The 25,269-nt window shown below is 39.7% G+C and overlaps 1 protein-coding gene and 1 long non-coding RNA gene across 7 annotated transcripts in view; one reads left to right on the forward strand and one right to left on the reverse strand.

Moving 5' to 3' along the window:
• Positions 1-25,269, reverse strand: part of LOC131687829 (uridine-cytidine kinase-like 1) — a 521,941-nt gene that overhangs the window by 67,071 nt on the left and 429,601 nt on the right. The gene's annotated exons all lie outside the window — the stretch shown is intronic.
• LOC131687833 (uncharacterized) lies at positions 14,194-15,781 on the forward strand. Its single transcript, XR_009305218.1, has 6 exons — positions 14,194-14,257; positions 14,348-14,512; positions 14,565-14,888; positions 14,948-15,116; positions 15,267-15,622; positions 15,687-15,781. It is a non-coding gene; the product is annotated as an uncharacterized LOC131687833 (long non-coding RNA).

Consider the following 25,269-nt stretch of genomic DNA (forward strand, 5'->3'; position numbering starts at 1 on the left):
TCCATAGCTCATCGTTGAAGCCAACCCGGATTCCTTTCTTTGCTCGTTTACATGCTTCCAGAATGTTTTAGGTTCGGACTTCAACTTACGTTGCACGTTTCGCAAGTAATCGGTATGGCAACGCTTCGATGTCTTTTTATAGACTTGGTTAACATGAACGTAGTGTTGTCGCAGCACGTAGCCCCCAAACTTGGAGTACTTCTTCAGAGCGGCTCTTTTAGTCGCTTTTAACCATCTCAGCTCGGCAGTGTGCCACGCTGATGATAGGTCGTTGGATTTTTGAATTGGTCACAAATTCACGAAAGTAGATGTTCTCCGGCCAAGAGTCTTTGGACAGAGCCTTATCCCTGTATGATTTGCTAACGCCAACTTTGAATGTAATGAAGCTCAAAAATGAGAGATCCTTGTCCTTAGGAACTAGACGAACCATTCTCGGTTGCAGATTCTCCCCCAGACAATGTGAAAGATTGTCTGGGGGATAGAAACTTCATCATCCGTCATGCTGGGATCGAATGCTGACAAGTAAACCCATAACAGCTCCTCAGGTGGTGAAACTGTTTTTATTGTTTCAAACGCAGCTTTGGATCCACGAATATTATGAATTTTTGTTTTGAGCGAATCATCTTCGCGTTTGCGCTTAGGCGTGTTTGAAACTGGATTATATTCAGCAATTCGTTTCCAAGGCGTTATAGTTGGGGATAGCGGTTTTGAGTCAACTTTAACCGAGAGAGCTTTGACGACATCTTTCAAATCAGCTATGTCGTTCTTTATAGATTTCAGAGAATTGTCGTCAGGCACTATGTCGCAACAACGCGAAGCCATTCTACGGAAATTATCATTCGAGAATAAGTCAACACAGCCGTTGCACATCCAGAATAGATTCCGTGGGTGGGTTCCCAGGACGTCACGAACATCATAATCCATCTTGACGCATATCATGTGGAACGAATTTCCGCAGTATCCACGGCATGTGATTCGATCAGAATCATTAACCACTTTCGAGCAGTTGTTACAAGCCATGCTATTGATGTAGAAATAACGCCTAGTGGGTATGCAATATGCTCAGGAAAACGCTAACGGGTAACGTGCGTCAATGGAAGCGAACTTGCACGCAACGTGCGACAACTCAACTACCCACCAGCAGATGTCGCTTTTGGCGAAAATATTGAGCGTAACGTCTGTGCAGTGATAATGTCAAGTGAAAACAAAAATCACAACCAAAAACAATCACTTTCACGAATCACACCGGCAGGTATAATCGTGCTTGAAGTCACGAAATTTCAATGCACACGTACTACCGAATAAAACGATATACAGATAAAACGAGAATAAAAATAATCGCGAGTGTAAAACACTAGAAAATCAAAAAAAAACTATCAGCTCTACTGACGACCGGAATATAGCAAACAGTGATGCCAATCTTAATGTGACTAGTAGAGGGCGAAAATTGATGATTGGTGCCATTTTGAAATCCAAGATGGCGACTTCCGGTTACCACAAAACACTTAAAACCATCATCAATATGGGTGTCATTTGAAAGGTAGTGACTAGTAGAGGGCGAAAATTGATGATTGGGGCCATTTTGAAATCCAAGATGGCGGCTTCCGGTTACCATAAAACACTTAAAACCACCATCAATATGGGTGTCATTTGAACGGTATTGATTAGTAGAATGCGAAAATTGACGATTGGCGCCATTTTGAAATCCAATATGGCGGCTTCCGGTTACCATAAAACATTTAAAACCACCATAAATATGGGTGTCATTTGAAAGCTATTGATTAGTAGAATGCGAAAATTGACGATTGGCGCCATTTTGAAATCCAAGATGGCGGATTCCGGTTACCACAAAACACTTAATACCACCATCAATATGGGTGTCATTTGGAAGATATTGATTAGTAGAATGCGAAAATTGACGATTGGCGCCATTTTTAAATCCAAGATGGCGCCTTCCGGTTACCATAAAACACTTAAAACCACCATCAATATGGGTGTCATTTGGAAGGTATTGATTAATAGAAGGCGATAGTTAACGATTGGAGCCTTTTTGAAATCCAAGACGGCGGCTTCCGGTTACCATAAAATACTTAAAACCACCATCAATATGGGTGTCATTTTTAAGGAATTGATTAGTAGAATGCGAAAATTGACGATTGGCGCCATTTTGCAATCCAAGATGGCTGATTCCGGTTACCATTAAACACTTAAAATCACCATCAATATGGATGTCATTTGAGAGGTATTGATTACTAGAAAGCAAAAATTGATGATTGGTGCCAATTTGAAATTCAAGACGAATTTGACTTGGTTCGTCTGCTAGAGCCAATCAACCAGATTTTCATGCGAGAGGTGACTGATAAGATAGGGTCTTCCCTGTATTTCGATGTTACCAATAAAAAAAACTGTCTATAATAATCCGTTTTGTGAAATCGGCATAATGATCCATTCGGCGAAACGGCATTCGGCGAAATGGTAATCGACAAACTTACCCGCCCGCTTTTTTTAAATAATTTGTTAATTGCTTTTAATAAGAGCGTTGAACTGAGAGGGAAAAACAAACGCTACGCACAAAGTGTAAATAATAGCGCTTGTCGTGAAGCAAAGAAACTTTCGACAGCCATAATCAATCAAGGTGTGAGATGTTTAAATAAACAAATTTCTTTTTGTGTGTCATTGAAGCAAGCGTTTACCGGTGCATGACGGGGAACGTGTAATTTAAGGCAATATATTCTGATTCCTGATTCCTTGGTTCCAGTACTTGAGTATGAAGCGCTGCTGAATAGAGAACGAATGCTTGTTTATGTAAAATATATCTGAAGTGAATCCCAAAAGGTATTGCCGTTACCGGGATATCATTTCGAAACGTGTGAATGTGAATATTGTAACCCGTTCTAAAATTAAATTGAAGCTGAAAAATAGAATTGTATTGTTCAAAAATAAAAAGAAATAGAATTCGTGAATAAAAAAAGAGAATTTGACAGTAGAGGCATGCTTATTTGATTTCTGAAGAATATATGGAGAAGTTGCCAATTTAAATGAGTAAATAATCTAGCTCCATACAGTTTCGATAAATTTATTGAATAGGAAGTGTTCCAGTTTTTCTTTAAATATAAAAAAAGATGGGTGGGTAATGTCTGCGACATAACCGGAGAGATGTAGAATACATAAGGAACACGTTCTTCAAATATGTTGATATTCATTGGAATTTTCGGACAAAAGGTGATTTGGGCGAGGAATATTTCAAATTATTCTTTACAAAAATGATGGTGGTCCTGACAAGGACCGTTTTTGTTGGCGTTGTTGGCCTTGGTGGGGAGATGCGCTGGCTTCGATTTTCGTTGGATGTTTCTGACTTCTTACTATTTCCGGGCTTAGCTGTTGTCCAGGAGGTGATTCTGACATGATTGGTGTAGGTGTAGGTCGTCAACCGGTTATAATTTTTCAAGCGTTGTTTACATTTGAAATTAAACCACTGGATCAATTAAAAAAAGTATTGGTCTGTGATATGAAAAGTACGAAATATATCTTCGGGTTTCTGCATTGACGTTTTTGACAAATACAAGATCAATGCATGTGCCTGCAAGTGTAGTTGCTTGTGATGGATCAGAGATCAAACGAAGCTTGAAACATTCATTCATAAAATAAACAAATTTCAAATTCTCTTGTTTTGAAACATCTATGTTGAAGTCGCCTGAAACGACCATTGGAACATTCTGATTTCTAGACTAAATATTCTACATTAAAAGATGGGTGGGTAATGTCTGCGACATAACTGGAGTGTCGTAACTACACTTGTGACGTTAATCCAAATCTAATGATATGCAACGAAATTACGTTTGCATGTGAAATTTTCAAATGATTCGTTATAATTATGGTTAAAAATTCTAATTGGGAATTCTTTTCCATCACCAACTATTTTTCTTTTTTTCGAATCTACAGCATTCTTTGAAAATATTGTTGAAATGTTATTGATGAAAAACTGAAAATGCGTTTGGCAACACTGCTCACTAAATGGATGGTGGGAAGACGCACATTCGTTTTGATTATGCTAGTATTAGTAGCAGGAAAGAATGAAAAGGAACATAGCCCGAAAACGAGCAAGCGAGAGAGCGATAGTAATTCGTATTCGCTCTACTAAACTAAAAAAAGATGGGTGGGTAATGTCTGTGACATAACCGGAGCATCGTGACTTCACTTCGAGACGTTAATTTAAATCTAATGATTTATGCAGTTAATCAAAGGAGGCTGCCAAAAAGTTCGAATAAAAGCACGCGACTAGTGTACTTTGCACGTTCTATATTTTATCAACACTAGAGAGAATCGAAAAAATAATTCAAAGTGTAATAGCAACATGCAATTGTGGCAACACTGGCCATGGGATGGTGGGGAACACGCACATTCGTTTAATTTATGATGTATTAGCAGCAGAAAGGAATGGAAAAGCAGTGCGCGAAAACGAGCGAGGATAATTTAAATTCTCTTTCTATCCACATATCGTATTTCTAACCTACTTGCTGAAAATTGTTAAACACCTCAAATGGATATTTCAGTTTAACTCTTATTAGAACACAATTAATTGGTCCTGAAAAGAACCGTTTATTGTTTTATTGCGGGAGCATAATTCAGACGCACTCCCCGCGACACGGTGAGCCAGTTTAATATATTTGGCCTGAAAGTTATGCGTTTGGTGCAGTATTTTGCATTCTCGAACAAACCAGGCGCACTATTTTGCATTCTCGAACCAGTAGGCATCGTTGGCTTCTCGGGGCATCATTACGACTGAGGTTTGTAAGCGTAGCTCGACTTTGCAGTCCTGTACAATCTCACGAACCAGACGCTGGAACGATAGCCTACAGATTAGTTGCCCTTTAGTTGGGGCGAAATTCTTGCAGGGCGACAGTTCCGATGAGTCACCAGTAGCTGGGGCACTGTTTCCGTCCATCGCCATTGCCAACTGCTTTCCTTCGGTGGACTGGCTGCTTGCTAGTGCTTGAACGAATACGAATGATGAGAAAAACCGACTGACCAATATTCATATATAAACACACGAGAAAGCACTACTATCGCTCTCTCGCTCGTTTTCGTTCCATTCCTGCGCCTTTCCTTTCCGTTCGGCTACCAATACTAGCATAACCAAAACGAATATTCTGTCTTTCCATCGCCTTCAATGTAGTGGCCAGTGCTAGCAAACTTGCATGTTCAGTTTTTCAATAACAACATTCAAACAATATTTTCAAAGAATGTTACAGATTTGAAAAGAAGGAAGGAAAATATTTTCACAAATTTAAATTCTTTTGTGTTATTTGTTAGCGCTGATAAAGGCTATTTAGTTTGCTACTAGCAAGGAGCTGCACAAACAAATCGATTTATGCAGTTAATCAACGGAGGCTGCCAAAAAGTTCGAATAAAAGCATGCGACTAGTGTACTTTGCACGTTCTATATTTTATCAATACTAGAGAGGATCGATAAAATAATTCAAAGTGTAATAGCAACATGCAATTGTGGCAACACTGGCCATGAGATGGTGGGGGAACATGCACATTCGTTTAAGTTATGATGGTATTAGCAGCAGAAAGGAATGGAAAAGCAGTGCACGAAAACGAGCGAGAGAGGATAATTTAAATTCTCTTTCTTTCGTTCCACACATCGTATTTCTTATATAGACGCTGGAACGATAGCCTACAGATTAGTTGCCCTTTAGTTGGGGCGAAATTCTTGCAGGGCGACAGTTCCGATGAGTCACCAGTAGCTGGGGCACTTTTTCGGACCGTCGTCATTGCCAACTGCTTTACTTCGGTGGACTGGCTGCTTGCTAGTACTTGAACGAATACGAATGAGAAAAACCGACCGACAGATATTTATATAATCGCGCTAATATGCACTACTATCGCTTTCTCGCTCGTTCTCGTGCCGTGCGTGAGCCTTTCCTTTCCGTCCGGCTTCTAATGGCCTAACCAAAGGAGTATGCCGTCTTTCCCCCACTAACTGCTCTCGTCAAGCAACCAAATACGAATAATCATAAAACAAACATGTAGTGGACCTATATATAAACTTTTCATTATTTTATTGTTCGGTTGGTCCACCATTTTGACGGCTCTGTGCGGGATGGGCTGAAAATTTTCACTTTTCCGAGTCGTTTTCGAAAGATTTTTCAAAACACATTTTTTTGTTATTAGTGCATGTTATACATACTTAAAATTTTAATACAGCATAGAGGAACATATTTGCAACAAATTGGTCTAAAAATCAAATCATTCTGTTAAGTATGATAAAAGTTATTAACGTTCAAAATCTGACGCGGCGCCGCAGCCGATATTTTGAAACGGGACCCCTATATTGAAACCTTAAATGTATTCTACATTAAAAACTTGCAAAGAAGCTTCAACTTATTTTATTTTCTAACAATCGAGCGTAATTTACGATTTTCTGCTCCAGTATTTATTCCATAAAAACATGTGACATTTTTTTTTCATGTGCTGTTTTTTTTACTAAAATTCTGATGGCTGATTGAAAAATATATGTTTGCCCTTTCATTAGGCTTCATACCATGATTTTTTTAAATAAAATTCTTACAAAAAACCGTTTAAATATGCAAGCATAAATTAATGCCGTTTTCGTCGGTTAAAAAATTAAGCGAGCGCAAAGAAATGGGCCCTTAGAGATGATTGTTAATATAAGCAATAAAAGTGATATTACTAACCCGGATAGAAATTAACAATAATAATTACCCTACCAACAATCACAAAATAATTAATGTTATGCGCAGAAATATTTCAGTAGATTTACAATGAAACTTCATATAACACTTATTTTCATCCACCACAAAAAATGATGTAGTAAATTAGCATTAAATATTACTGTTTCTAAGGGCCGATTTCTTCACCCTCGCCCAACTTTCAAACCGGGTTCAAGCCTTAGTGATAGTGAAGAAATCGGCCCTAAGAAAAAATCCGGAAAATTGATTTCTTTAATGTTTAGGAATACAGTGAAGACCCGTTTTTATCAGAGCCTTGGTGAATTTAAACCTGATAAAACGGGGACATTGACAAAATTGGGAGATACATTTTTCTTTTCAATTATTCGAAGTTCGTAAAATATTTGTCTTTAATCCATAGACATAGCCTCATAACCATTTCTGATTTTTTAGTTTAAATTTTCATTAAGGGAGTCAGCACAAATTTTAAAAAATAGGGGAACCCGGGGCTATTCGGGCCTACTTAAGCGACTCACCCTTTTAGATAAATAGATGTGAAAAAAATTTACCGGCAAAGGTCCTAATTGTTAGTTTGAAACCACAGCTACATTTTGGTGCCATAAAAGGTTCATTTGCACCACTAAATGGCATCGCTAAGCGACGATTTGTAAACCTCTACGTGTTTCCATCCATTTTACAATGTAGGGGTAATTCGGACCTCCCTCCGGGCAATTCAGACCGTCATTTTTCTTTAATTTTTTGCAATGGAATTATGTTTACCTATGAAATATTAATAAGAGCCACTCCTTAAGCAAAAAAAATTGCTTTACAAAAATTTAATCTAGTAAGTCACAGCTGTCGATTGGCGGCCTATGTATTTTCTTTTCTGCGGCGTGTGCAATGGTGTGCGCAGCCACAAGCCTCTGAACGGTGGTTGACGGAATAGGGGGTCCGAACAGCCCCGTGAGAAATCGAGGGGATTCGAATTACCCCCACTGTCTTAATAGCCCTGGGTCCCCCTATATAAAAACAATGGACCCTCATATTTTTGCATATTTCGGTTCTCTAAAATAAAAAAATGCTCAAAAAAAGATTTACTCGGAATCGCTTTGGTTCATCTGCTATAGCCCATCAAACTACCAACTGTCAATTTTCATGAGGCTGACAAAATAGGGCCAACAAGCTGACAAAATCGAGGGTAGACAAAATCGGGAGCTGATAAAATCGGGTCTTCAATATATATCCACCCGCTTTTTTACTGTAAAGTCGATTTTACATTGAAGTTTGCTTAGAAACAATAAAATTTATTATTTTTGTACTTTTCGGTAAATTATTGTAAAATCTGTACAGTCACAGTGAAAACTAGCTTTGTTGCTTTACATTTCTATTCGGGATGAAATGGCATTCTCAGTAATTCAGCTGTAACTCAAACTCTCCGTAGTGTAATTTGAAAACTCGTACAGCAATTTGAAGGTATGCGACCTTTAAATGTTGACCAGCTCTAGCCGTGAGCTCTGCCGCAATTTCCTGAAACCAAGACCTTAAGGTTGGCATGGTTATCCTGAAGATTCCTGTGTAGCAAAGAATTGCCTGATTAGCCGGTACACGCGGTAATATTTTTATTATACTCTTTCTCACTTTAACAAACGTATTCTATCTTTATTCCAACTTTCCTAATAATATCTAACCTTTTTCGGGCTTCTTCTGCTACTTCATCCCCACTTGGATTCTTCTTTTGTTGTCGATCTTCCATTTTCCTTACGACGGCCTTTGTCGTCCGCTGTGCTAGAACCGATGAAGGGGTGGCGATGTTGGCATTCACTGAGAGACTCCTTGCTGCGTCAATCTTCACCAAGAATGGTTGTGGCCTTGGTTTTCGGCTAGTTCTCGCAGGCAAGTCGGAATACCCGAAACAAAGGCGTCAGGGCTTGGTAATGATAATGAACCACCAACGGACTACGCATCTTTCACAGCGTATAAGCAAGGTATTGTAATGAAAACTGCGAGGACTTGTAAACAACATAACGCGAATCGTGGTTTAATCATTGTTTGATTTAATAAAAAAAAAAGAGTGCAGCGACGAGAAGGATTTTCTTTGTTCTTCCGCGTGGATTTCGGACAAGGCACAACGCTTGTGAATACTGCGATATGAAAAACACGTTGATTGAGATCTTAATTTCTACTGATTGAGTGTGTTAAAGTTCACTATTTTATACGTTTAGAGTTCACTATCCTATAACCTAATCCGGAAGTTCATGCATATTTATTTATTCTCTTGGTATTAGTTAATGTATAAATACAATTCATTTTATAGGCGTAGTAACCCTACTGCTAGGTGATAACAAATTGTAACAAAATTCATTTTCAAAATATTAATTACTTAACACCGCCCTCTATTGAACGATTAGTTTCAACATTTTTCCTTGAGTTGGTTTTAGTTGCTTCGGATTTCAGCAGTCTGGTACTGGAGAAACCTTTTGCCTGATCGTCTGCTCCGCTGCGCTGGTTTCGAGATTCTCCTTGGTCTCTGCAACGTCGATTGGAAGTATGCACACTTCGGTTATTGCTCGCGTGAATAACCCTCTTGCCGTCCTCAAGACTCTGACTCGACCATCGCTTCCGGGAGCGATTTCCACGATCCGTCCTAAATTCCACTGAAGGGACGGCAAGTTGTCTTGTTTGAGCAAAACTAGCACGCCTTCTTTCAAGGGGATGATCGATTCGTCTTGCCACTTGGGTCGTTGGTGCAGGTGGCTGATATAGTCGCGACCCCATCGTTTCCAAAAATCTTGAACTGTACGCTTCATCTCCTGAAAACGACGAAGGCTGGTGAAGTTCTCACTGGTTAAATCTGGCTCAGGAATGGAAAACATGGGTTCCCCAATGATAAAGTGACCAGGGGTCAATGCTGTCAAATCATCGGCGTCATTTGATAAAGGGGTCAATGGTCGCGAGTTCAAGATGCTTTCGATTTGAATGACCACGGTACCCATTTCATCAAAACGGAACGCTTTGTATCCTAGTATACGTCGAAAATGATGCTTGAAGGACTTGATTCCTGCCTCCCAAAGTCCCCCAAAGTGAGGAGAGCGTGCTGGAATATGATGGAACACGATTCCTTGTTCGAGACAGAAGTTATTCCACGTTTCTGATTTGATCTGTTGAAGGTATTGCAGACGCAACTCCTTGAGTTCGCGGTCCGCTCCTATGAAAGCAGTTGCATTATCGCAATATAAATCCGTGACCCGACCGCGTCTACCAACAAACCGCTTGATTGCGTTGATACAAGATTGCGCTGAAAGATCATGGACAATTTCAAGGTGGATTGCTTTCGTTGCCATACAAACGAAGCACGCCACATACATCTTCACGGATGCACCTCGACCCGACAGTGGACGTACAAGAAATGGTCCACAATAGTCTAATCGTGATTTAGAAAATGCCCGTGCTGGAGTAATTCATACCTTTGGAAGAGGAGCCATGATCTGATGCTGGAAGCGAGGATTGCATCGAAAACATTGTACACAATTTCTAACGATTTTTCGTGCCAAGTTTCTCCCACGCAATGGCCAAAACCGTTGTTTCATTGTAGATAGGAGTAACGTTGGCCCTCCATGCAAGGTTTGCAGGTGGATTGACCGTGCAATCAATGTCGTTAACTGATGACCTTCTGGTAACAGTATAGGACGCCTTATATCGAGAGGAGCATTCAAATTTTCTAATCTGCCCTTAATCCTCACTAGTCCCAGATCATCCAAAACAAGATTCAGACCCTTGATCAGAGATTTGAAGTTTAATTCAGCATTGCTCAGATGTTTCCCTTCGTTACCTTGCGATTTTTCAACTGCCCCAGGGAACGACTCAGTTTGCGCGACCCTTATCAGAGATTTGAGCGTGTTGTTTATTTCTGGCCACTCTAGCGATCGAAAATTTCGTTGATTTTGTGGCACAGTGCAATTTCTAGCAAAACGATAGCAATAGGAAGTAACTCTCAACAACTTAGAGAGTTCCGAAAACCTGTGAAAAATATCATCTGAATCAACTACTTGGGTTGTAACTAGTGCTACAACAGGACGACGTTCAATAGCCATCGTCTCATTCGGAAAGCCTTCCAATTGTATTGTTGGCCATAGTTCCTTTGGTTGAAGGATAATACAAGGACCATGTAACCAAAGTTTATCAGTAAGAATTTGCAACGGATTCACCCCACGGGAAATTCTGTCAGCTGGATTCAGTTCGGACGAGATATGCCGCCACTGGTGTCCCGTTGAAATCCTTTGGATTTCCGAAATACGATTAGAAACAAAATTTTTACAAATAGGAGGGGGTGAGTTTATCCAATGCAGCACTATTGTGGAATCGGTCCAAAGTGTTACATCACCAGAAAAGTCTGTTGTATTTAAAACTTGTTCTACAAGTTGACTCCCCAATAAAGCTGCACAAAGCTCCAATCGAGGCACGGTCATGCCTCGCAATGGAGACACACGCGATTTAGCGATCAGAAGGTTGCTACACATATTCCCTTTATCATCGGCGGATACTACATACACGCAACAACCGTATGCTCGTTCAGAAGCATCGCAAAAACAATGTAAAGAGTAGGTTCGATTATTTATCACACGTCGAGGAACTATTAATTTTGCAAGGTTAGGTATTTGTGTTCTATATTCACACCACCACGATGAATCAGTATCAGGTAATTGCTCATCCCACTCGTAACATTTTGCCCATAACTGTTGTACAAATATTTTTGCTCGAACAATAACTGGACCCACCAACCCTAACGGGTCGAATAATTGAGCCATTTCCGACACTACCACTACCGACACTGGTGATTGTGCTTAACAATGGCAATGTTGGAATTTTAAAATAAAACTGATCATTCAGAGGATTCCACAAAAGACCGAGGGTTTTCACCGCGTTTGATTTGTCGATTTCAACTTGATCTGGCATTTCTATTAGGTCCGGTTCTATTAACTGTAACACTCGAGAGTCATTGCTACACCATTTTCTGAGAGTAAAACCCCCCATTCGAAGCAAATTGTTCAATTGAATAGTAGATTCCACTGCCGTTTCTAAGTAGTCATCACCTGCCAACGTATCATCGACATATGTACGAGTTTTTAAGATTTTCGCGCCGAGAGGAAACCTTGCTCCCTCATCTTCTGCAAGCTGATTTAACACGCGCGTAGCTTGGAACGGAGCACAGTTTGTACCATAAGTTACTGTAGTTAAACGATAGGTTTGAAGGGGAGACGAAAAATCATTTCTCCAGATAATTTGAAGCAAGTTACGATCATTTGGGTGTACCAATATTTGTCGAAACATTTTTTCAATGTCCGCAATGTATACAAAATTTGGCATTCGAAAATTTAGCACAATAGCTAAAAGCGGAGGCTGTACCGTTGGTCCAGCGTAAAGCACGTCATTCAAAGAGAGCTGATTGCATCCCTTGCACGATGTATCAAATACAACCCTAGTTTTGGTCGAAGAACTATCGGGACGCTGGATAGCATGATGTGGTAAAAAGAAAGAAAGTTTACCTGAGCGAAAACCGGTTTCCATATGTCCGAGACGAGAATATTCCTCCATAAACCGACGGTATTATTCATGAAAGCGCGGGTCCAATCGAAAGCGACGCTCAACGGATTGCATCCTTCGTTCAGCGATCGGGTAGCTATTGCCAAGCAGTGGCAAACGATCTTTTCTCACCGGCATCTGCACTACGTATCGACCAGACGAATCGCGAGGAACAGTTCTCTGAAAATGATCTTCACATCGTTGTTCTTCGGGTGTTAGTGCTGGATTCTCATTTATGCGATCCAGTTCCCAAAACCGTTGCAGCATGCCATCGAGAGTGGCTCCCGTGCTGATAATGCAAATAGACCTTTCTCGTCAAAAAATTTTATATGCAGAACAGCTTCCGTTTTCATCGCTGGATCAATTCTGAATACTGTCACGTTAATTTGGTGTCTCTAACTATTGAAAAAATCAAAAATTCTTCGAGCTGCCCATTTTACTCTGTATTCCCCTGTCCTATTTTACCTCGATTCTCCATACTTTTTCACCATTTGGATGAACTTCGAGTGGGGAATATGAAATAAAGTTACGGCGGGTAGCCTATAACATAGTTCCAGTAGCCTACCGCTAGCCGGCATCTGTTTTAATCTGGCTATTCGCCGTTTCGTTTACTGGGTATGAACTCCAAGAGTTCATTCCAATTTGTCAAAAACATTGTTTTGACGTAGATGAACCCCAAAACAGTGTTGCAGAATATACCGATTTATCGATATTTAAACCGATTTTTAATTTCAATACCAATAATGTTACTAAAAATACCGATTTCTTTTTTCTTACCAAAAAATCACGATTTTCATATAATAAGATATAATAAGATCAATATTATTACGTATGGGCCTTTTTAGAAAATGTCTTCACCTTTCCACATCAAATCATCCGGAAATTGATTCAGCAATCTGCCAGGTTACCAAATACAAATATGTTAATACGGAATGCTCTGACGATTTTTTGAGGACACATTTTATGACCCAGGTACACCCATAAAGGTACACTGTCAGAGTGACAGCATACTTTGATGAAATTGTGCTAAAACTGGCTGCACTGATAGATTTGTTTTTGATTGTTTGACACTTCTAAATATTTTAGTTTTCTGCAGAAAAAATCTCAGAAAACTAACGACTGATTTTTGTCGACGTCGGGCACCAGTTACAGTTACAGTTTGAAATTATATCTCACCTCGGATGAACGCGCCCGTTATGTGTTACCCCGCAACAGCTGACTTAACTGATTGTTCAAATCCTCGAATTTATCCTGCTCGCTGTCGTTCATGTTTTTATTACTTTCCCCTAGTTCTACACAATCATTAGCCATTGGATCGGTTCGTGATTTTAGGGAATAGTAAACGTTATGAAAAAATCCATTGTATAATATAATTATAGTGTATAGTTCATGAATCCGAAGTGGTTCAAAAGGATGTCGCTGTACAGATTCAGAGCGGCCGCTTCCAGCTCAGCAAAAGTGGAAGCCACTTGACGGTTAAATTCGTAGTGTGTCCGCTGATAGCGCTCGGGGAGAGAAAAATCTCACAGGTCAGAGTCGCTTCCGACTTCGTTACCGTCAACATTAAACACAACAGCAAGATACTTGGAAAGGACTTTCTCGTTCGGTAAGTTTTTACCATAAGCTGCCCCCTGCAACATTCTTTTTCATGTCTAGATGTCCTTGTTGATTTACAGAACAAACATAATTGAAGCGTATTCTACACGCACATATTCACTCGGGCCAACCGTGTGACTCATTTGGAAAAAGGACTCATCGTCGGTTTCATGGCAGCGAAGTGAGCAGACAAAAAAGGCATCGTTTTTTTCCACATGATCGTTCTGAGCAAAATTCAGCGATTTGCCAGGCATAAACCACCGATGAGACAGTACCCGTTCGGATTCAGGACGTTTTCCCATACATTGTACCAGGTCGAAGCGATGGCAAGCGATGCAGATAACTGGGTCAAAAGGGCGGAGGTTCTGGGAATTTCTGCACTCGTAAGTGTTCTTTTTGTCATAACCACCTAAACTATTTTTGGAACCATCATTGTTCCATGGGATTTAAATTTTCCTTTTCTATAAAAATAGGTTAGCGATCTGAGTATGACCAAGGACAAGGAATCAGAACCGGCGACTGACAGTCCAGAGAAAGAGAATGCGGAAAAACCTTCTAGTCCATAGCTCCTGAAGAAAAACGAGCTGAAGCGAATATGGAGAAACAGCTTCCTCCACGGAAAATGCAGAGGCATGCAAGTAAGTCGAAATATTTAGTGTCAGCTTTAAAATTACCCGATTAATCTTTTAGCGCGGCGGATGCAAGTTTGCTAATTGAAATTATTCGCAAAGATCTAGTAGAATTAAAACTGGAGGTGCTGCGAAACGATCCTTTTGCGACGCTATACTCGGTTAAAACTATCGACGCTTTGCACTTGATGCCGGAACTGCCCACCCCGAGAGCAGATGAGCGCTGGGGAATGTTTTCAGCCACCTGGAGGAGGAAGTTCAGCGCGGAAGAAATGTTACCAGACTTCGCCGATCTGGTAGCTGGACTTTTTTTGATGATCTCATAGAGATTGGGTGTGCAGATGGGCGTTTAAAGTTCTGGGAGGGAACGACTGGTAACTTTTAGGTAAATTGTTTGGAGTCATTTGTTTTTTATTACAACTATTGACGGACGTTTCATTGCAGGATATATATGAAGCTGAAAACAACCACAACAATGGGGTAACTAACATAAACCTCGCCGGTGACAAAGTGATAGTCGCACGGTTGAGTGAACGAATCGATTTTCTGAGACTGGAAACGTACACGTAAAGTTTTCAGATCGATTGGGGATTTACGTCTGCATATGGGCGAAGTAAGTTCTATGTTTCAAGCAATTTTTTAAGCTCACCTAGGGCGCAGACAGATTTTACTTGTTCTTTTAAAATACTGTATATTCTAAGTCATTTAATTTTCAGTCTGTAATGAGTATGTCATCAAGTGCCTTAATTCTTTTTCTTTTTAGCCCACGTACGCAGCGGTTCGGCAGGAAGCATTAGTTTATTTCAGCAACCCGCCGGCTCAAATCCGTCCACAGCGTTGGCAGCTCAACATCACGCATCCGAGGAGGAGCTTCGATGTATCCTGGAGTTTCACCAGCAGGGTCACCGGTGACATGTTTGGAAGTGGCGGGCGGTACAGTCATTACTGGCAGCCAGGGCCACACTGTTAACGTGTTCCGGCTTGATAGCCACCTATTGCAGTTCACCCTAAACGGCCATTGCGGTCCTATCACATGTATTTTCATAGACTAGTGGCAGGCCGAGATGGGCGCATCTGGTTGCCAGGATGGTGTGCTATGTGTGTGGGACTTGATACGGGGTATGTCAGCCAAATTTACGGTATGGCCTAAATCTACATAATTAAATTGATTGGTTATTTATAGGTGCCTGTATGTACAAAATTGAAGCCCATGACGACATGACGTCGCACTTGCCTGTTCCCCGAGTTACGCAGTATCGGACTGAACGAACGAATACGGTTTTGGGATAGATTTCAGGGTCAGCCGCTCAACACCATGACCGTCAGTCATGCATATTCATCGCTTGTGATGCTGACGCTTCTGAACGAAGCCATTGCTAGCACGAGTTTTTGATTTGGAAGGATAGTTGCTGAGGACCATTCTCACAGTAGTATAAAAGTTCTAACCTCAAAAACAGACAACAATAAAATGTATTTCTTTCAGAGTTTATAATATCCATTACATGATCAAATGCGCTGATGGGTTAGGCTTTGGATTCGGCTATATTCGATCGTCATTGAAGCTAGATCATAGAATCATGTTAATTTGACAGACTGCAAGTGTTATTAGTAGCACAAACAGCTAGCAGCCCAGCTAGTATTGTTCTTTCTGCTTGCAACCAACCTGGTTATATTGATGTCAATGCTAAATTCGCTGTTGCAGCTGTATGGTCGCTATACTGTTCCATGTGTTATGGGATTCGCTATTAACATGGGACAGTTATGCTTAGAGCACCAGATTCTAAAAGCGACCAATTTTGGCCAATCACTGGAGACAAAATCACGCGTAACAATTAATAATAAATTAAATTGTTGCTGAGTAATTTTTGTTGTACATGAATAAAACATACCGATTGCCTCGTTACCTATGCTGCCGTGATCCGCATAACAGTCCCATTTGGGTTTCCTATGCAGATGGGACAGTTATGCGTATCACGGCAGTATGGATAATTAACCATTAGAAAGGTTATGAGCTTATGTTATCGCATTTTATAATCATTTATACTACGTAACAATTAATAATAAGTTACATTATTGCTGAGTATTTTTTGTTGTACATGAATAAAACATACCGATTTCCTCGTTACCTATGGCTAAATAACCATTAAAAAGGTTATGAGTTTATTGTTGTCGCATTTATAATTATTTATACTACTTTCAAGTGATCGATTTTAAAGATACGACTCGCACTTTAAGCACCCCTTCACCGCGCCATCAAAATAAAAATAAGTCATACTCCCAATGAACTAATATTTATTAAAATATTTACTAAATAAAAACATAGACCTGATAGTTCGTTTGCAAAAAAAACACCGAAGCACAGTGAGTTGGTGTTAATGCTCTATCTGTGATCCTATAGTGTTGCAGGATTTGGCCAACATTTATACTATTTTTATTCAATCAACTTTAAGGAAAATGTATCACGTGAACGCTATATATATGGACTTCTATACTTGGTAATTGTTCCGAATCACACTCGACCTGGCTTTGGGTACAAGATATTTGCTTGATCTCCCACGAGCATGGTTCTGCCGGAGTGTTTGCCTCGCCCGATACCGGGGCAGCCTGTCCTAGCGAGGCTGCCTCTTGTGAATCGGAACCGCTGAACATTCCGATGAGGGCATGTCCAACGGTGTTACCGACGAAGCCGATCGCTACACTACCAGCAGTAGCTGCGATTTGAGCAATTAATCCAAAGGCCTGGTTGGGAGCTACCATTGGTGCAGCGACAGCCGAGTGTGACGCAGACTGGACCATCGGCTAACTCGATTCCGGCGAGGTGGAGCGGCTGCAACTGGTGCGGACCTATATTGCGATGTATATAATTTCAAGGATTACTAGAGATTACCAATTACCAGAGATCATCAAAATGTTTTGTGGCTAATGTTGTAATTCAGCAAAAAAACAAAACAAGTTAAATTGATCGCAACAAATAAAATCGCTTTCTTCAACGAATCGTGGACAAGAAAAATCTAAATGCCAAATTTAATGGAACATTGCCTAATGGCGTCAAATAAAAATGAAAGCCTAGCGAGCTTGTTAATACAAGATATTCGCATTTAAAAGTAAACCAAATCAAGTTTCTCATACTGTAGTCGAATAAAAAAAGATGGGTGGGTAATGTCTAGGACATAACCGGAGTGTCGTGACTACTCGTTTGACTTTTAATTCAAATCGAATGATACTCAATGAAATATGTGGGAATGTTTCAAGTTATTCTTTATAATAATTATGGTGGTTCTGAAACGAACCTTTGTTGTTGGCGTCTGCGTTGATAGGGGATGCGCTGGATTCTAAGCTCGTTGAGACATTCATTCATGAAATGAACAATTTTCTTGCTTTGAAATATCAATGTTAAAATCTCTCGAAACAGCCATCGGAATCTTTTCCGTACAGAAATGAACACGCTTAGCGAAAAACTAGGGGCGGGTAATGTCCGGGACATAACCGTGATGCTCATATTCTTAAAATTCTGCTTGTATCTCCTTCAAATGGCTAAATTTTGCGCATTAAGTTCGATTCACCGGGCTCAGCGAAATTTTCCTGGGGATCCCGTTCGTTAGTATATTCAGCAAAACAATTTTATTACCGAGTTCTCCGCGTTGAATACAGGTCAATAATTTCATATAATGATTTCAACATGCAGACAATGTACATGTATGACAGGTGGGAGTGTTCTGAAGTGGTTTTAGTGGAGGTAACAACATAAAATTATGTATTGGACATTTTACAATGATTCTCCTTAACCCTGCAAAACCACGTGGTTGGCAGCAGAGGGTTAAGTTGTTTGGAAGAGATGACAGTTAATATATGATAACTAAAAATATAAAATTGTTCTATAAATTGCAAAGTTATTGCCGCGTTGACCTGAAAATTTGTCATTTCATTCATAAAGGAACAAGCATTGAAATTATGTCAATTTATGCTTTGCAAGATTTGAAATAGCTTCGAAGTGTGCTCACGACACCCCTGTTATGTCATATACATTACCAACCCATCTTTTTCCATTTTGCCTTTGTCCTAATAAGGACGGTTTGTGGATAACTATGTTGATTCAAGACGGGAATCTTTTAAAACAAATCAAACCTTGCCGACGATTGTTTTTACTGCGTACATCCGTACGATCTTTCCCCTTTCGCAGCTCACACCGAATGAGCACGATTTTCATCATGGTGTTCCTATTTATTGACTTTACAATGCAGATGGAAGGACGTCCTTTTGTTCGATAAATGAAAATATTTTCATCATTCGTTTTGGTGTAGCTTTCGCTTAGTGGTAGAGTTGCCACATTCACTGATTTTTTTGGAAGGATTTGCAAAAACCTTCGGGTTTGTAGATTAGAAAAACATTTTCTGATTCACTGGTAAAAGTACAGAATTACCAAGCGCAAACTTAATACTAGTTAATAAAAGAAACTTTCTAATTAAATTCTTTTTCCATTTTGCCTTTGTCCTAATAAGGACGGTTTGTGGATAACTATGTTGATTCAAGACGGGAATCTTTTAAAACAATTCAAACCTTGCAGACGATTGTTTTTACTGCGTACATCCGTACGATCTTTCCCCTTTCGCAGCTCACACCGAATGAGCACGATTTTCATCATGGTGTTCCTATTTATTGACTTTACAATGCAGATGGAAGGACGTCCTTTTGTTCGATAAATGAAAATATTTTCATCATTCGTTTTGGTGTAGCTTTCGCTTAGTGGTAGAGTTGCCACATTCACTGATTTTTTTGGAAGGATTTGCAAAAACCTTCGGGTTTGTAAATTAGAAAAACATTTTCTTATGATTCACTGGTAAAAGTACAGAATTACCAAGCGCAAACTTAATACCAGTTAATAAAAGAAACTTTCTAATTGAATTCTTTTTCCATTTTGTATTCGTCCTAATAAGGACGGTTTGTAGATAACTATGTTGATACAAGACGGGAATCTTTTAAAACAATTCAAACCTTGCCGACGATTGTTTTTACTGCGTACATCCATACGATCTTTCCCCTTTCGCAGCTCACACCGAATGAGCACGATTTTCATCATGGTGTTCCTATTTATTGACTTTACAATGCAGATGGAAGGACGTCCTTTTGTTCGATAAATGAAAATATTTTCATCATTCGTTTTGGTGTAGCTTTCGCTTAGTGGTAGAGTTGCCACATTCACTGATTTTTTTGGAAGGATTTGCAAAAACCTTCGGGTTTGTAGATTAGAAAAACATTTTCTGATTCACTGGTAAAAGTACAGAATTACCAAGCGCAAACTTAATACTAGTTAATAAAAGAAACTTTCTAATTAAATTCTTTTTCCATTTTGCCTTTGTCCTAATAAGGACGGTTTGTGGATAACTATGTTGATTCAAGACGGGAATCTTTTAAAACAATTCAAACCTTGCAGACGATTGTTTTTACTGCGTACATCCGTACGATCTTTCCCCTTTCGCAGCTCACGCCGAATGAGCACACTTTTCATCAAGCTGTTCCTATTTATTGACTTTACAATGCAGATGGAAGGACGTCCTTTTGTTCGATAAATGAAAATATTTTCATCATTCGTTTTGGTGTAGCTTTCGCTTAGTGCAGAGTTGCCAGATTCACTGATTTTCTTGGATTTGCAAAAACCTTCGGGTTTGTAGATTGGAAAAACATTTTCTTATGATTCACTGGTAAAAGTACAGAATTACCAAGCGCAAACTTAATACTAGTTAATAAAAGAAACTTTCTAATTAAATTCTTTTTCCATTTTGCCTTTGTCCTAATAAGGACGGTTTGTGGATAACTATGTTGATTCAAGACGGGAATCTTTTAAAACAATTCAAACCTTGCCGACGATTGTTTTTACTGCGTACATCCGTACGATCTTTCCCCTTTCGCAGCTCACACCGAATGAGCACGATTTTCATCAAGCTGTTCCTATTTATTGACTTTACAATGCAGATGGAAGGACGTCCTTTTGTTCGATAAATGAAAATATTTTCATCATTCGTTTTGGTGTAGCTTTCGCTTAGTGGCAGAGTTGCCAGATTCACTGATTTTCTTGGAAGGATTTGCAAAAACCTTCGGGTTTGTAAATTAGAAAAACATTTTCTGATTCACTGGTAAAAGTACAGAATTACCAAGCGCAAACTTAATACTAGTTAATAAAAGAAACTTTCTAATTAAATTCTTTTTCCATTTTGCCTTCGTCCTAATAAGGACGGTTTGTGGATAACTATGTTGATTCAAGACGGGAATCTTTTAAAACAATTCAAACCTTGCAAACGATTGTTTTTACTGCGTACATCCGTACGATCTTTCCCCTTTCGCAGCTCACGCCGAATGAGCACACTTTTCATCAAGCTGTTCCTATTTATTGACTTTACAATGCAGATGGAAGGACGTCCTTTTGTTCGATAAATGAAAATATTTTCATCATTCGTTTTGGTGTAGCTTTCGCTTAGTGGCAGAGTTGCCAGATTCACTGATTTTCTTGGATTTGCAAAAACCTTCGGGTTTGTAGATTGGAAAAACATTTTCTTATGATTCACTGGTAAAAGTACAGAATTATCAAGCGCAAACTTAATACTAGTTAATAAAAGAAACTTTCTAATTAAATTCTTTTTCCATTTTGCCTTCGTCCTAATAAGGACGGTTTGTGGATAACTATGTTGATTCAAGACGGGAATCTTTTAAAACAATTCAAACCTTGCCGACGATTGTTTTTACTGCGTACATCCGTACGATCTTTCCCCTTTCGCAGCTCACACCGAATGAGTACGCTTTGCAGCCTTCGATGTTTTGGTGGCATTTTTAGTGGCAGTTACTACCGCCTTTTCAGTGACTGCGTTTCTTAGCCTTTGGCTTTTTGGACTTCTCACCGCCACCACCTCTACCAACGTTTTTCTTCTTCTCTCCGATGGTAGCTGATTTGATTGGTCGTCCGATGCAGCTTCTCACGACCACGCACGTCTGTTATGCACTGCGTCTTACACACGTCTGGCTTTGAGAAAAGCTGCGACACCCCTATTTATAGGTTTTATCATTAATGTTGATTTCATTTAAAGTAGTTTTCGAACTATTTAAACAAATTTTATATAGCAAAGAACGTATCGGTAGCAAGCATTGAACGTTTTCCTTCCGATTTATGAAACAAGATTGGCAATCCGTTTTGTAGAAGAAAAGTTAGTAAGGTTCAAAATGTACGTAACGCTTTCGCTAATATGCACTACTATCGCTTTCTCGCTCGTTCTCGTGGCGTGCATGAGCCTTTCCTTTCCGTCCGACTTCTAATGGCTTAACCAAAATTAATATCCCGGCTTTTCCCCACCAACTGCTCTCGTCAAGCAACCCAATACGAATAATCATAGGAACAAACATGTAGTGGACCTTTATATAAACTTTTCATTATTTTATTGTTCATTTGCTGCACCATTTTGACGGCTCTGTGCGGGATGGGCTGAAAATTTTCACTTTTCCGAGTCGTTTTCGAAAGATTTTTCAAAACACTATTTTTCCGTCGATAATGAATATCCTACATATTCCAAAATTTAATACAACATTGGTACAAATATTTTCGACAAAATGCCGAAGAAATTGATTAAATCCATTCAGTACAACAAAAGATATAAGCGTTCAAAATCTTACACCATTTTTCTTCCGAAATTTTGAAAAGGGGCCCCTATATTGAAAGGTAAGTCGTTAGTCACGACAAAAAATTCTCAGCCTATGTAAACAAGCTCTGCGAAATGTCAAAAAAGTGAGGTTAAACATTTTCATCCAATGCATCCAATGTTCTACAGCGAGAGGTTCATTTTAGTTTGTTTACATTGCTAATGAATTTTGTACTGCGATTCACCACTTCATTTACCGCGTTGCCAAGAACTTAAGTGAAAATATTCAAAACAGTGCTGCCCAAACGCACATTTTAAGTCCCACCATTCTTGCTGAGGTGAAAAAAATATTCAACATTCTTGCATATTTCAACTTTTAAAAAATCATTAAAAAATCATGATAGCTCCTAAAAATCTCATTTTTACGGAAATGTTCTTATAATTGTGTAATCTTTCGATTAAAAATAAGAAAAACAGGTGTTAGGTCTGACGAGAAAGGTCTATTGACGGCCTTGTTCCCGACGACGCATACATTCCAGACACAATATAACCGAACGCGGTTCGCTGTAAGGATGGATAACCATCAGCTAAGTTGTAATTACCACTTTCAATTAAACGGAAGAAGAATTCAGCCCCTAGTAATAGATCCACCCCAGCACTAATATTGAATTTTGGGTCGGCTAACACTAAGTTTTTGGGGATCTTCCACCCATTAATATCAACATTTTTGCTAGGCAACACTGCCGGAATCTTCGAATATTACTAGGCAATTAGCATTTATGCTAAACATCTTTACACGAGAAACCACCTTCACATCCACCATCTCATTGATGTGTACCTTTCCATGCCCGATTCCAACTACATCCATGTTGGTTTTAACGCGTTTCAGCCCGAGTTTTCTAACTAACGATTCCGATACGAAATTGCACTGCGAGCAATTATCCAACACAACGCGCGCGTAGGTAAACGAATTCGAAACATCCTTTATTTTAATCACCGCGGTAGCTAAAAAAACTTCACAGCCCTCTCGTAATGGATGCGACTTAAACGAGTTGGCAACTGGCTCGATTGCTTGCCCTAGTTCTCCATCATTCGGAAAAAGTGCACAAAATGATTGTGTCGATACCGGCGAACGCGACGAGACCGATTGCGATTGGCACTTTTGATAAGTGTGTGGTGTATTCAGTGACTGAGATAACTCAAACTCGTTTACATGTGAGTCACAAGTTACCATAAAGGAATTAGCACTCGCACCAGTATTCGACGTTTGTTCAGGGCTAGCTGGTAAATGTAACATGGTATGATGACGGTTAGTACAAACACTACAACAAATCGAGTTACAATTTTTTGCAAAATGATAACCGTTCAAACAATTGATACACAATTCATGCCTTTTTGCCACATTAAACCTTTCCTTTGGCGACAACCGTTTAAACTGATCACATCGATAAATAGGATGACCCTGCTTGCACATAGGGCATTTATTGGATGGCTCAGAAATCACGAAACTAGAAGACGATTTTGATTTTTGGACTGGTTTAATTTCGTGCGCGGATGGTTCAATTTGCGACAGCTTCACCGATTGAAGCGTCCTGGCTTGCTTTGTATTTGTATTTGTATAAAAAAAGTCCAACTGACAATTTGTCTTAATAAACTATACTAAACTAAGGTAAACTAAACATAATTAAAATAGTGACAATACACGACGACGAAACTGCGAAGAGTTCATGACGAAGTCGAAAATTTCAGCAAACTCGTTGAAGCGACGACTCATTGCTAAAATTGGACTATTGGTAGCGTAGTTAGTGCTGCGCATTTCAGAATGCAGCAGGGCTCGAGGGCGAAGAGAACGGGTAGGCGCGTAGAGGTTGATTTCAGCCAGCAGAATCTTTGACACGAAGGTAGCTTGCGCTGCATGTCTCCGGCGTGTTAAAGTATTAAGTCCTAAAAGACGACAACGGTCCTCGTACGGTGGCAGGTTTAATGGATCGTTCCACGGCAATTCACGTAACGCATATCGTATGAATTTACGCTGGACTGCTTCGATCCTAAGGCTCCACGTAGCTTGATACGGGCACCAAACGACGTTTGCAAATTCCAACTGCGGGCGCACCAATGAGCAATAAAGAGCCTTGAAGCATAGAGGATCCCGAAATTCGTTGGATATTTTGAAAATAAATCCCAGCAAACGATTGGCTCTGTCGATGGTCGCTGAGACGTGATGAGTATACGTTAGCTTATCATCAAGAATGACTCCTAGATCCTTCACGTGGTCAACGCGTTGTAGTAGAGTTCCTGCGATGTTATAGTTGAAGGTAACCATATTTCTCGTTCGATAATAGCTGATGAGAAACCATTTAGCAACGCTAAGGACCATCATGTTTCTTACACACCAGCTATAAAAGGTGTCAATAAGATGCTGTAGCTCACGGCAATCGGCTTCATTCCGTATAACAAGAAAAAATTTTAAGTCGTCGGCAAAAAACAGCTTTCCTCCACGGCTTAGAACGAAAACCGCATCGTTCACGAACAGTGAAAAAAGTAGTGGACCTAGCGTACTACCTTGAGGAACTCCGGAAGTGTTGAAAAAGGATTCTGAAACAATATCGCCAATTTGAACAACGATTTCACGGTGCACAAGGTAGGATCGAATCCAATGGCAGAATCTAGTAGAACACCCTAGCTTATCAAGCTTTGTTATCAGTATCTCATGATTAACTCTATCAAAAGCTGCCTTTAGATCAGTGTAAATAGTATCCACCTGCAATTTCTTAGACATTTGTTCCGTGCAAAATGACGTAAAGCAGACGAGATTCGTCTCGACTGAACGTCCTGGGAAAAATCCGTGCTGAGATGTACTAATGTAGTGTCGACAAGCAGAAAATAACGCCTCGTTGATAATTGATTCAAAAACTTTAGATTCGACTCCTAGCGAAGAGATTCCGCGATAGTTCGCTATGTTGCGTTTGTCACCTTTCTTGAATACCGGGAACATAACTGAGCATTTCCAATCCTCAGGAAACGTTTGCTGCTGAAGCGATAGGTTAAAAATATATGCAAGTGGTGTTACAAGTAAGTCCGAACATTTTTTCAATACAGTTGAAGGTATAGCACTGAGGCCGGGTGCATAAGATGACTTGGTTT

Source organism: Topomyia yanbarensis, chromosome 3, assembly GCF_030247195.1.
Source record: "Topomyia yanbarensis strain Yona2022 chromosome 3, ASM3024719v1, whole genome shotgun sequence".
NCBI lineage: Eukaryota > Metazoa > Arthropoda > Insecta > Diptera > Culicidae > Topomyia > Topomyia yanbarensis.